Source organism: Leptidea sinapis, chromosome 46 (genome assembly GCF_905404315.1).
Source record: "Leptidea sinapis chromosome 46, ilLepSina1.1, whole genome shotgun sequence".
Lineage (NCBI taxonomy): Eukaryota > Metazoa > Arthropoda > Insecta > Lepidoptera > Pieridae > Leptidea > Leptidea sinapis.
In genome coordinates, this window is record NC_066310.1 from 4368063 (window position 1) to 4381937 (window position 13875).

General features: G+C 35.4%; 1 protein-coding gene across 3 annotated transcripts in view; it reads left to right on the plus strand.

Annotated features, from left to right (window-relative positions):
• Positions 1 to 13875, plus strand: part of LOC126977925 (hillarin) — an 88080-nt gene that overhangs the window by 54570 nt on the left and 19635 nt on the right. The window lies entirely within an intron of this gene.

The following is a 13875-nucleotide window of genomic DNA, read 5'->3' on the forward strand; positions in this document are numbered from 1 at the left end:
AGAAACACAGTATTGCTCACACATTACTGTTTCACGGCAGAAATAGGCGTAGTTGTGGTAACCATAATCTAGGCTAATCCCATGCAAAGGAGCCTTCCACTGGTGCTTTCCTTATTATAGATGCCGCTCTCTCAAATCTTAGATTAAATTTTAGAGAGAGGGTTAGAGTAGAGGGAAGGAGTAGTTACACACACTCATTTATATAGACATGGAACACATTCACAAAGTTATAGGTTGGCTTCACATTATGTTAATACATACTTACATATACATATATATATACACATGCAAACATATGTATATTGGTTGTCTTCAGAATAGACCAATTTAGTATAGGGACAAAATGTCCTGTTATATGTGTTTGTGTCTAAAATATTATCCCTACTAGTCTTATCTAATACTAGCTGACCCGGCAAACGTTGTTTTGCTATATAAAGTATAATTCACGTGATAGTTTTATAAGTAATAAAATATTGCCTATATTATAGCCTGTACATCATTTTGTTCTATTGTCAATAGTTTTTGCAGCGCACGCAAAAATAGGTTTTCGATTTTACACCTTGTGTTACAAAATAGCAATTTTATTACGGATCCCTATTTTGAAAAAAAACATAGCCTATAGCCTTCCTCGATAAATGGACTACCCAACACTGAAAGAATCATTCAAATCGGACCAGTAGTACCAGAGATTAGCGCGTTCAAACAAACAAACACTGCAGCTTTATATATTAGTATAGATATAAAATTCTCGTGTCATGGTGTTAAACATTGAACTCCTCCGAAACGGCTTGACCGATTCTCATGAAACTTTGAGTGCATATTGGGTAGGTCTGAGAATCAGACAACATCTATCTTTCATCCCCCTAAATGTTAAGGGTCCACGCCATTTTTATTTTTTATTTTTTTGACATTTTTTTTTAAATTTGTTTGATTATGAGTCAGCATTAAAAAATACATACAACTTCAAATTTTCACCCATCTATCATCAACAGTTACTTTTGTATCGCGATTTTAATATCGGCAATACAACGTTTGCTGGGTCAGCTAGTATGCATATAAAATTCTCGTGTCACAATGTTAGTTACCTTACTCCTCAGAAACAGCTTTACTGATTTTTACCAAATTTTATATGCATATTCACTGGGTCTGAGAATCGGCTACTATCTATTTTTCATCCCCCTAAATGTTAAGGGAAGTCCAACCCAATTTTTTTTTTAACTTTTTGACAATTTTTTTATGTTTATTTTATTATGATTCAGAATTGAAAAATACATACAAATATAAATTTTCGCCCTTCTACGATCTACAGCTATTTTTGTATCACGATTTTTATATAATTCTGTACCATCCACCAAACCGCTATAGGGTTGCAAGATGGCAATCGAATACAATAATTTGTAGTACGATATATTTGGTAGGTCTGAGAATCGGTTGCATCAATATTTTAATAATTGATTTTTAATAATATGTTATATGGCAATACGACGTTTGCTGGGTCAGCTAGTAGTATTATAAACGTGAAACCACTGTACCGCTTTTGATGAAATTTAGCACAGAGATAGACTAGAGCTTGGAAAAGGACATAGGCTACTTTTTATTGCAAAAAAAATTGGAGGGGTTGAGATAGTGGGTAGTTTGTATGGAAATTCGTCAGTATCGAAGATGACACCATGAAACTTTGTATTTAGGCATTTGATAAGAAGAAATTTATAAGTATTTGATCCAACAATTTTTAAACTTTGACCTACATGGGGATGAAATAGGAGATTAAGGCGAAGGATTAAGAGGAAACACGAAAACAAGGTGTTTTTAGACATGTTTTGTGGTAAAAATATAGCATTTGAAGCTATGAACACTAGTTAATCATGTTACGAATATCCTTAAGTCTTATTTGTAGGTTGCTAATGCTTGGTGTTGGTTATAATTAACACTCCAGAGTCATTTTGAACTTCCACTTTTCTTTGCAGTCATACAAGTTTTTTGGCATGGCATGACGCATTTGTTATTACGAAAAGTTATTCTTATAGCTTGTACTTTTTTGTTTAGGTACATTTATTCAGATAAGAAATGAATAACGAGAATTGTAAGCATATAAACTGTTTGCAACTGTTAAAATGTTACGTTTTCCACGCAAGAATTTTTAAAATATTGGCTTTGTTACATAGATGGCGGCCGGCAGCTATGAACTCATATCGCTCAAGGTCACTGACATTTAGTGTCGCCTTAAAGTTCACAGGGAAATACTATTGTAGAGACTGTCAACGTTGACAAGGGATATCCGCTGTATCGTAGAAGATCGCCACCTGCAGCCGAAAGAGCATTTTGTATGTGTATTATTTGAAATCTACCTAAAGTTACTATTCCACGCGGACAAAGCCGGAGGTAATAGCGAATAAATACATTTGTATACTATACCATTAGTGAGGGATTTCACTCAAATAACAAAATTTATTTTTAGCGTCAAAGAACATACATAGATATCTGGAATATATCTACATTACTAACTACAGTTCATAAGAAGAGTTCTAAATTATCACATTAGATATCATATGATTACATTTAAGTCTTGTACTAATAAAGAAGTCAAGAGAAACACATAATATTATGCTTATTGCTCAATGCAATATGAAAGTTGACCTCTCTCGTTGTAAAATCACATATGTATGTAATAAACTATCTACTTTATGGGTGAAACTGAGGACTGGTAATGATAGAATTACTAATTGCAATTGGCTTTGCGTCAGGTACATATGCTAATTAACATGTGTATTGCCCAAGACTGCTGCGGCCAGGAGCTGATCCAACAAAATGGCCCTGCGATAGAATACCAATATAAAAAATACTAAATTTAACTTACTTGGGCCTTTTCATTCAATATGTTCTCTAAAAAGCAGTTGCAATTAATCAATTCACGTTATGAGGAGAGGTGGAGGAAGACTTAAGTTACTAACAGTAATCGCATAATACTTGGAGCGCGCGGCTACAAGTCAGTGGAACATCTTCACTACTAGCATTGTTTAACTCGGGTTTAGCGCGAAACGCGTGTAGGGGTGTCGACACGCATCTATGACGCTTCGCTAACATCAAATATATAAAATACACGTAAACTTTTGCGACTTTTTAATACCTTTTCGAAGATAATTTATTATCAATTAATAGGCAGATTGGTATTGGTAAAGGACTCCTGTTTCCGCAATTAGACCGCTTAATTGGGTCCATTTTGCGTGCAGTGTTGGCCAGTCATTCCAACCAGCCCAGCTCCTTCCAGAAGTTCAGAACACTCCTGGGGTGTTCCCAGACTTCCTGGAGCGACCTTGTATTTACTAAGGTTTGTGCCCGTTGGTTGGCCACCCCAGCACATTCCAGGATTACATGAGTGACCGTTTCATCTTCGGTTAGACAGCCCCTGCACCTAGGACTGTCCATAAAGCTGATTATAGATAGGTGTTCGTTCAGTGATGTGTGACCCGTTAGGGTGCCGACCATAATTCGGATGTCTTGTCTGTTTAGGCTAATAAGTCGACGTGTCAGTTTGGGCGATAGTGCAGGAATCGCCTCTTTCGACTGTCTACAGCCTGAGACATTTATCCATCGGGTTCTGTGTAGGTTGCTGGTGAGAGAGCGTATCCATGACCGCATTTGGCTGAAGGGTAGCGGCAGGACTAGCCCTGGGCCAGCCACTTGCGTTTCCGACCCCCGCCTTGCAAGTTCATCCGCTGCATCGTTCCCCAACGAACCGCTGTGTCCTTTGATCCATTGCAGAGTTACCCAGTTGTTAGAGGCAGCTCGTTCTAAGGATCACTGACACTCGTATATCAGCTCTGAGTTATAGGTGTTGCTCCCCAGCGCAGTCAGTACTGCCATACTATCGGATAGAATACGGATATAATATCCATGTATTTTCCTTCTTAGTATCGCATCTGCAGCTTCTTTGATGGCTATACATTCGCATTGGAATATGGAGCTGTGTTTGTCTAAGGGTATAGAGGTGTGTATATTCAGTTCCTGTGAGAAGATGCCAGCTCCAGTTCCGGCTGCCATTTTGGAACCGTCTGTGTAAATTCTGAGTTCATTTACACCTGACTGGTCTGCTCCCACTTCGAACAGTCGAATGCGGTAATTCTTTTGAAAGATGAGTGTTTTGGGTATTCATTATTATTTTTGGGTTAATTGAAAAAAAGAAAATGTAGAGACAGCTTTAGCATACCTCGATTTAGTGACAAAAAATCAGTACTGTAGAATCCCTATTTGCTCCCTGGATTATCCAAAAATCACTACTGTAGAAGTATTATCCAGGGAGAAAATAGGGACCTTTGTATGCAATAACGCTGCTAGCGTCCCCTCTTAAGGCTGGGGACCGAGCCAATGGCCTTGAGAAACGACGGGAGCTAGGTTACCTTTCTCGCACAAAGTCGCCATAGTTTTAATTCACAATTAGAAGCACATAAAACAATTTTCTTTACAAAACTATAAGTATTGGTGTACAATTAATAAATTTTCGTACAATTTTTATCTAGATTGAATGATTAGCATGGCTGTAACTGTAAAAGTTAGGGGTTAGGGGTAGTTTGGTGATCTTTTTTCGCACTGCTGTCTGTAAAAAATAGAAATGTAAAGAAAACCTGAATTTTCGTCTCATATTGTGTAGATATATAATTATTTTTTGTAAAAATATATGCTTTATGTAAACCGTCAAGAAATGGTTTCCATTATACGCTATTTGGCTATTTTTTGGGAAAGCGGTTAGTTATCTCACACAAAAACAGTGTACTCGTATTATTTAGTGTCCAGTAAATTTATCTTATCCACAATATTCGCTTCCGGTACACAAACTACATGCATACACATTAAATGTTCCTTTAAACACCAACACGCCAATTCGAATGATAATTTTTGCAGTAATCCAACTGGATATCGCAACCTAACGTGCTTAAGATATCTTAAAGTTATACCCTACATTAGTACTGCTAATTAACATTAATAAGTTTAATTATATACTTGTTTGCCTTCTATATGGCATAAATATAGGTAATTTGCTTTGTAATTAACATTTTTGAATAAATAAATCGCGGCCAAGTGTAAATTTAAATAATAGTAAAAGTATTTTAGCCACAGAGTTATATTATAATAGATAATATTATTATGTAACTAACTGACCCAGCAAACGTGGTACTGCCGATATTAAAATCGCGATACAAAAGTAACTGGTGATTGTAGATGGGTGAAAATTTGAAGTTGTATGTATTTTTTAATGCTGACTCATAATCAAACAAATTTTAAAAAAAATGTAAAAAATAAAAATAAAAATTTGGCGTGGACCACCCTTAACATTTAGGGGGATGAAAAATAGATGTTGTCCGATTCTCAGACCTACCCAATATGCACTCAAAATTTCATGAGAATCGGTCAAGCCGTTTCGAAGGAGTTTAACTACAAACACCGCGACATGAGAATTTTATATATTAGATAATATTATTATGTAATATAAATGCTTTTAATATCACAAACATAATCTGTTTGTTTATAACATTCGTTGAAATATGTCGTCTACTCTTCAAGTAAGTTGTGTAGAAAAAAAGGAAAATAAATAGAGCCCAGTTTCCTGGCTCGTTACTTGAATGGTTAACGTTAACTAAATGGCTAAAAGGCATTTAGCCATTTCGTTTATTGGGTGAACAAAGTTTGTTTAGATTAGGTTATGTTAATATATTATGTTAATCAAGTCAACACAAAATAACCGTAAACGTTAAATGAATGCCGGAATTTATTAGAGTCATCTAATAGTCTGGATCATATTTTAACCAGCTGTGGAATGAGCTTCCTTATGCGGTGTTTCCGCGACGATACGACATGGGTACCTTCAAAAAAAGCGCATACTCCTTCCTTAAAGGCTGGCAACGCTCCTGTGATTCCTCTGGTGTTGCAAGAGATTGTGTACGCTCGTTTGTCCACCTATTCCATGATAAAAAACGAAACGGCTACATACGACATAATAGCGGCTGTTTAATTTAAAGGCTAGGCTGTTAATTGAGCGGCTGGATAAGGTTAAGTTTATTTAATAAGGAGTTTAATTTTTTTTACCTTTCTGTGAAATCATGCGGTATTACATTGTTAAAAGCTATAAAAACCAACACAAGCACTAATTATACATAATAATATGTAAAAAAACATAAGTTATAGAGCACCTACTCAGTGTACCGTCTCGAACATTGACTCTGCGGTGAAAGTTGTTAATTAAGAAAGTCAATGATTGACGTTCGATTGTGTTACACAAAAACAGATTAACAAAGTCTAGGAATGCCAATTGGGCGGGAAATGTTTGCCGTCCACGTGTAACGTATTTAATCTGCGATCTATGACCTCAAGATGGCGTCGCGAAGCATTCCGCGCGTTAAGTTTAAAACTATTTCACCTGTGATATCGTGGGATCGACAACGGGAAACCATTTACTGCAATGTAGTGTTGCAGAAATAAATTAAATAGGTTTGTAAACTGTTAAGGCCCACAAGAGATTTTGCTAAATTAAATCAAGATTAGGGCTGGAACAAATTAGTTAAAAATATTAAATTATTTTCGATTATTGAAATCTGCAAAATAACCTTTATTATCATATTATCTCTCATAAAAGCAACACCAATGCTTGTAATAATGGTGGATTATAACATCGTTTTGACAAATATGATATTATAACCGTCTTTATTTCATAGCTATTTTGTTAAAAAATTAAAAAATTTTAGATTGCCTTTTTATTCTTAAGAGGTTATATAGTTTGATTTCTACATTTGTGTGTTATGTTAAGAAAAATATCGATATTTTATTCGTACACAAATGATTCTCTGTTTCATAAAAATGGGCTCTAGATGCTTATATCAGCCTAGGCGAGACATGATTTGACCCGTCACCGCAAGACTGATTCAATATCCCAATGTGACACACTAAATAATCCATGCAATAAAATCGTAACAAAGTAAAATCTGTACATTAATTATTTTACTGTAATCGGAGATACGTCATAATCATCTTGTCATTTTTTTTTTTCATAAAAACATCTCAGAAACGACCATTTAGTACGCAGGATATGTAATTTATACACATAGACAAACATTTTACATTTTCAGTACAAGCAAAGTAAGTAAAAAAATTATAAGTAGAACATCATCGCGAGAAATAGGCGACACAAGTGGTAAGGCGCGGTTTGGTGGGGGCAGAGGACGCAGAGCAGTCAGGGTTGACACTTCCGAGTTATAAAATCATACAAATTGAATAATAAAATAATTTTGTTTAAATCTGCCTATTAATGATTTATAAATAATTTTTTTAATACTTAATATTATGTCAAGTTAATTTTTAAATGTGATTGTTTTTGTTGCGTTGGTCGGTAGGTATGTTAAAATTTTATAAGTGACACTTAAGTAACAGATATTTAAGAAAAGTTTACGTGTGTCTTATAGATTTGATGTTAGAGAAGTTACGAACAGAAATGGTCGATAGAAAACGCTAGTAGGGAAGACGTACTACTTACTGAGGGACGACCCCCACGAGCGCTTAAAGTTCAAAAATAGTAGAATTATGTACGAAATTCGGCTGGAAGTGATAATATGTGATAAGTTCAGACAAAGCTGCAGTTTATATGTATTTAATTGAAGTAAACATGAACAAATGATGATATTAATTAAAACGAGGTGAACGAACCATTAATAGATTTTTAATGATAATGGCCTTGATGCGACACTAATTAAACATAATACCGTCGTGTTTACGAGATTCTCGAATCTAGAATGAATAAAATATTATTGATAATGTAGAGCGTAGAACCTATTCCTATACTAGAGAAGTCTTCGCCCCTCATTACAATGCAGTGCCGCTCAGGATTAGGGTTACCATTTAGTAATTTGAAAAGTCTGGACAAAAAGCCTGATGTTTCGACTAAGGACTTTTTAGTAGATTTTATTGATATAAGCTAATATGTGGTTTTATTACTATATTCCATATAATCTATATATATAAAAATGAATTGCTGTTCGTTAGTCTCGCTAAAACTCGAGAACGGCTGGACCGATTTGGCAAATTTAGGTCTTGAATTATTTGTGGAAGTCCAGAAAAGGTTTAACAGGTGAATAAATAGGAAAATGCTGCTAAATTAAATAAAAACAACAAATTTGATGTGTCCATACATAATTTCTATGAGAGAATTTATTGACGCACGGTTTGACAGTTCTGCTGTGAAACAATTTCATTACGACAACAGATGTTATGATATATTAGTGACAAATTCATATAAAAACATTATTTTATTTTTTATACACAGAACAACGTCTGTCAGGTCAGCTAGTTAAAAATAAAATGCGAGCAAGTAAGAGAGCCGAACAAAATCTGGACTAGAGTCTAAAAGTTTGGACATGTCCGGATCAATGCAGATGGATGGTAATCCTAAACAGGTTTCTATATTGAATCCAAAATTTCTGAGCGGCATTGCATTTGCACTTGTCACTGAGAGTCCCATTAGCCCAGAAAAAATACTTAACTCTTAGATCATTTACGGCCATTCCCAATATTCAGTCTATCTCCGGTGGTGGCCTACTTGACATAAAAAATCGTAACTATCGTGGACTTTTCTGTCCCAATAAACTTATCGATGGTAAGTCATCGTATCCGTACACGCTGTCTGTCAATTCAAATTCAAATATTTTTATTCAAAACAGGATTTAAAATCACTTATTGAACGTCAAAAACGACCACCCATTCAAAAGAGACTGCCTCAGACCTGAGAAAAATAGGCGCAAGAAACTCAGCGGGCTTGTTTTTTTTTTATATAAAATATGGATTACACATTGTGATATCGTACAATAAACATTTATAATTAAAGAGCCTGAGGGTGTTCGCTTTATTCCCAGTCCGTGGTGTCATTAAGAAAATCGTTTATGCTATAATAACCTTTCCCACACAAACGTTTTTTAACAATTCTTTTAAATTGCGTCAAACATTTGTTTTGTACATTTTCTGGGATCATATTGTAGAAGCATATACATCGCCCAACAAAAGACTAACTAACTCGACCCAACCGAGTAGTAGGCATAACAAATTTATGTTTGTTCCTTGTGTTAACATTATGAATGTCACAGTTTCTAGAGAATTCCTCAATGTGCTTATGAACATACAGAACATTATCAAAAATGTATTGAGAAGCAACAGTCAAAATGTTTATTTCTTTAAATTTTTCTCTAAATGATTCTCTAGGACCTAGGTTATAAATCGCGCGAATAGCCCTCTTCTGCAGCACAAAGATGGTATTAATATCGGCCGCACTGCCCCATAACAATATACCATACCGCATAGTCAAAGTCAAAGTCAAAAAATCTTTATTCACTGTAAAACTTTATAAGTTATTTAGTGCAAGTCAGGATGAAGTACAAAAGTTACAATAGCATTCAAATGAGTATAACAATATTCATTAACAAAATTTAGAACATTAATTCCAACTATCTTTATCATTCAAATAATCTTGCAAATAATGCTGCAGAACTAAGCCTATTCGCCAATCCTTCAATATGGGGGCCCCACTGCAATTTGGAATCAAGAGTAATGCCAAGAAATACAGCAGATTCCACTGGTTTTACCACCTCTCCATTTAATAAAATATTCACATCTACATTTTTGACATTTGGCGCGGTGAATTTAATATATTTGGTTTTATGACTATTTAAAAATAAGTTATTGGCGCTAAACCAGTACACGATGTCAGATAGAGCATTGTTTGCTTCGTCATATAAAACTTGGCTTCGTTTCACTTTGAATAAAAGTGAAGTGTCATCCGCAAACAATACCACCTTGTATTTTTTTTTCTACAAGGTTAGGTAGATCATTTATATAAATTAGGAAGAGGAAGGGTCCAAGAATAGACCCTTGTGGTACCCCCATACCGAGAGGAGTCAATGGGATGACGTATAGCTAACAGCGATAGAAGTTTGTATAGAAATTGCAACAGTGAACTGGCGATAAAAATGACTTAAGTATCGGGTATATATTGGGACAGCTTCAGATTATTGACAGCTAATTACTGACAGTAGAAGGTAGTAATTTATCTCTATCTATAGATAGTATATTGGGAACGGCCGTTATACGTCTAGATCGACTATGACAGCTGTGAAAACTTCGAAAAAAATGAATTTAGAACTAACCTATATTTTGAGCAATTCACGCACACTAATACAAAGTGTAATACAAATCGCGAGTGTAAGACGTAGTTTGTCACGCACACTATACTAATATATTGCTAATTTGTATCGGTTGTCTAACAGCAAGAGACTCTATCTAGACGTACAAATTATCTAAAACTTTAGATGGTCTACAGGAAATCAACAGCATAAACAGCATAAGTTAATTGGTTGATATACAGAATCTAATGAAATATTTATGAATACGGAAATAATGACGAATGCAACAGAGTCTTGTAACTGCTACCGCTACAGCACACATGTGCACACGGCATACGAGCCGACAATTAACTCTTCTAATAGTACCGAGTCTACGGTAAAGTTTCTTGTGAAGAATGCCGGGCAAAAACCCCAGTGGCCGTGTGTGGAAAGCGTGAACGTTCGCTTGAGGCACGCTCCGTGATTCGATCTGATCTGACGCCAGAGTTAGAAGGAGTAAAATATAAGCGGTACTTCATAAAAAACTATTATAATTCCGGTACTTACATAACGTACCGGAAGACGAAGTGTTGGTAGGCCCCCCACAAGATGAACCGACGATCTGGTGATTACACGGAGTACATTGGATTTTTTTTTTATGAAAATAAGGACGAGACGAGCAGGACGTCCAGCTGATGCTAGTTAAAGTTCAGTGTCCCTCAGGATTCTTGTAAAACCCCAAAAATTCTGAGCGGCAATACAATGGCACCCGTCACCTTGAGACATAAGATGTTAGGTCTCATTTGCCCAGTAATTTTACTAGCTACGGCGCCCTTCAGACCGAAATACAATAATGCTTACACATTACTGTTCAACGCAGAGCCTCCCACTGGTAAAATATGTGGTGGATGTAAGGGCAACACAGGATCGATCGTCGTGGTGATCTTTGTCTAGCAGTGGACGTCTTCCAGCTGATGATGATGATGAAGCGATACTTCTATTTTCCAGTGAAAGGTAGCGTCGATAGTGTAAATTCAAATCACTTATTGAACGTCAAAAACTACCACCCATGCCTCAGAATTTAGACGAAAGGGCGCAAGAAACTCAGCGAGCTTATTTTTTTTAATTTCGTTACAAACTCTTACAATAAATTTATTATATAATAGCCTTAGGACTGTCTATCCATTCCTAATCTGTTGTATCATTAAGAAAATCAACAGGTAGATTCTCTCTAGTCGATCTTCGGTCGCCACGTAACTACAAAATATACTTTTTCAATGCTTTATAAGGTCGGCAACGCTCTTGTGACTATAGAGAGTATAGGCTGCGGTGATTACGTACCACCAGGTGACCCCTATGTATGCTCGTTTGTCATCCTCTTAAATATGAAAGCAGACAATCTTGGGTAGGTATTTTTTATAAGTAGTTATAAACGCTGGCTGACCAAAATGTGCGTGAAGGACAGGAAGGAAGGTTTTCGTACTTAAAATCGATAATAAAAAAATAAAATAAAAAAGCCTTTTATTTCTTACAGCTTATAAAACATGAAGTTATATTAAATTAAGTTAGTTTACCTACATACAATTATTAGTTTTGTTAGTAATTAACTTTGGTTCCTAAAATTTACTTGTGTTAGTTTTTCCTCAATTCTATATTATTTACTTCATTCTGTAAGAACTCCTCTGTAGGTGAAGACTCCTCCAAAGATAGCCAGTCCTCTCTAGATTGGGCTACTTGAATCCAGTTGGGGCCAGCTGTTTTTTGATATCATCTTCCCAACTAGCTACAGGGCTACCTTTCTTTCTTTTTCCCTGTGGACCCGCCCAAGACGCGCCACATGTCCGGCCCACCTCCATTTTAGTGACCGAGCGTATTCTAATTACTACTCTACTTAAAATAGATACTCAAGTGGAACTAAACGCTATCTACGAAAAAGTAATAATAGAATATATTCACGTGAAACAAAACCTTTGTACCTCATTTTAGAAACATTACGTTACCGGCCTTCAAAGCTTTAATTCAAGGAACCATGTTTTTTTCAATCTCAGAACACCTATATTAACAGCAAATACTAAAGTTTAAGTTGAAAACAAACTTGTTATTACACAATTAATAGCTTTAAAAGTGGATGCACTCACATTACCTGAAGGTATCTATGACTGTTACAACTTCAAAACATCCTATAATAATATTTAATAGCAAATACTTTCGTTTAACTTGGCAAAAACTAGTAAATTGGAAACTAGTAAGCGAACATGAAGCATAAATGATTGTACATTTTGTCTACAGTTTGCAAGTGATGACAAAAGTTCAAAGAACACTCAAAACATAATATCATAAATATTCATTCACAATAAGATTGCATTGAAATGGCTGGTCAGTGTTGTGTTGATATCGTAACAAAATGACTTTCACATTTGTAATTATAGTAGTACAATAGAAATTCTAGCAGTTACAAATAAACGCTTGGAAATTCATATGGAAATATTAACTAAGTACCAAATAGGGAATATGTGACATTGCCGTTTTGGCGTAGGTAGGGTAGGGCGGGGCTAGTTAAGCATAGGGGCAAGTTGGTCAATCGAAATATCTCGGAAACTATACACCGCACGTAGAAACATCAAATAGGGAAAAGAATGCGTCGACAGAGAAGAACTTATTGCTCAATTTGCCCCATATCCTTGCTCAACTTACCTCACCCATGGGGAGCAAACATGACTTTCTGTATTTAAACAGCTGTAGCTCTTAAACTCAACTAGCTAGAAATAATTACTATGGACACTTTTGCTAAGGGATATATTAGTAATTGATCAGTATGCAAAACAAGACATTAAGATTTATCGTTGAGGAGCTATAGCCGCTCAAGTGAAAGAGTTGCTCAACTAGCCCCGCCGTACCCTACCTTTTGGCTATTTCGCGATTAAAATGAATGTTTTTCATATTATAACAGCTAGGACATTCTAAACTGAACACATTTGCAACAGTTGTTTAAGTTTCGGATTTAAAAGTAAATGTTGGATACATTTGGAAAAAAATCGGCAGTTTTATACTTTAACGAACTATTACATATTCTTTGCTGTAACCCGCTGAAGCTGATTTAAAAGTGAACATTGTGTCAAACCTGTAAGTATGTGAGTTCCTTTAAGGGGGGAGGTATCCAATTAAATTGATAATTTCCCGCCATTTCACAATGTATTTTTTCGAGGTTAATATTTTAAATAAAACAATAGAATGGGGTGTTAAAGGTAAAATAATTGCAATGATTGCCTTGCACAAACTGGATATGGAGCCGACGGTCATTTTAAAGATACTTCAAAACGTAGGTATAAATTATTAGTGGATCATATGAAAATATAAAAAATACAGTTAAGTGTGTGTTGGGTCCGCTCACGAACAGATTCATACCATAGTCTTAAGATATACTAGCTTATACCTGACAACTCGATAATAACTGGCCATTTTTATTATTTTATGGCCATATTGTCAATATTCCAAACGGCTTCCCAAAACGTATTCCGTATAGATATTGTGTCATACTCTTCACGACTTTGCATAAAAGAGAAAAAATATATTATAATATATTTATATTTAGTTTAAAAACCTAAAAAAACAGGCTTTAATACATAACCATACTAAAACTAGAATATAATTTTCAATAAGTTGCTTGGATCATTTATACGTCTCGGTAGAGACTGACGTACCGCGAGTGTAAGACGTACCTGTCATGCACACTAAAGTAATA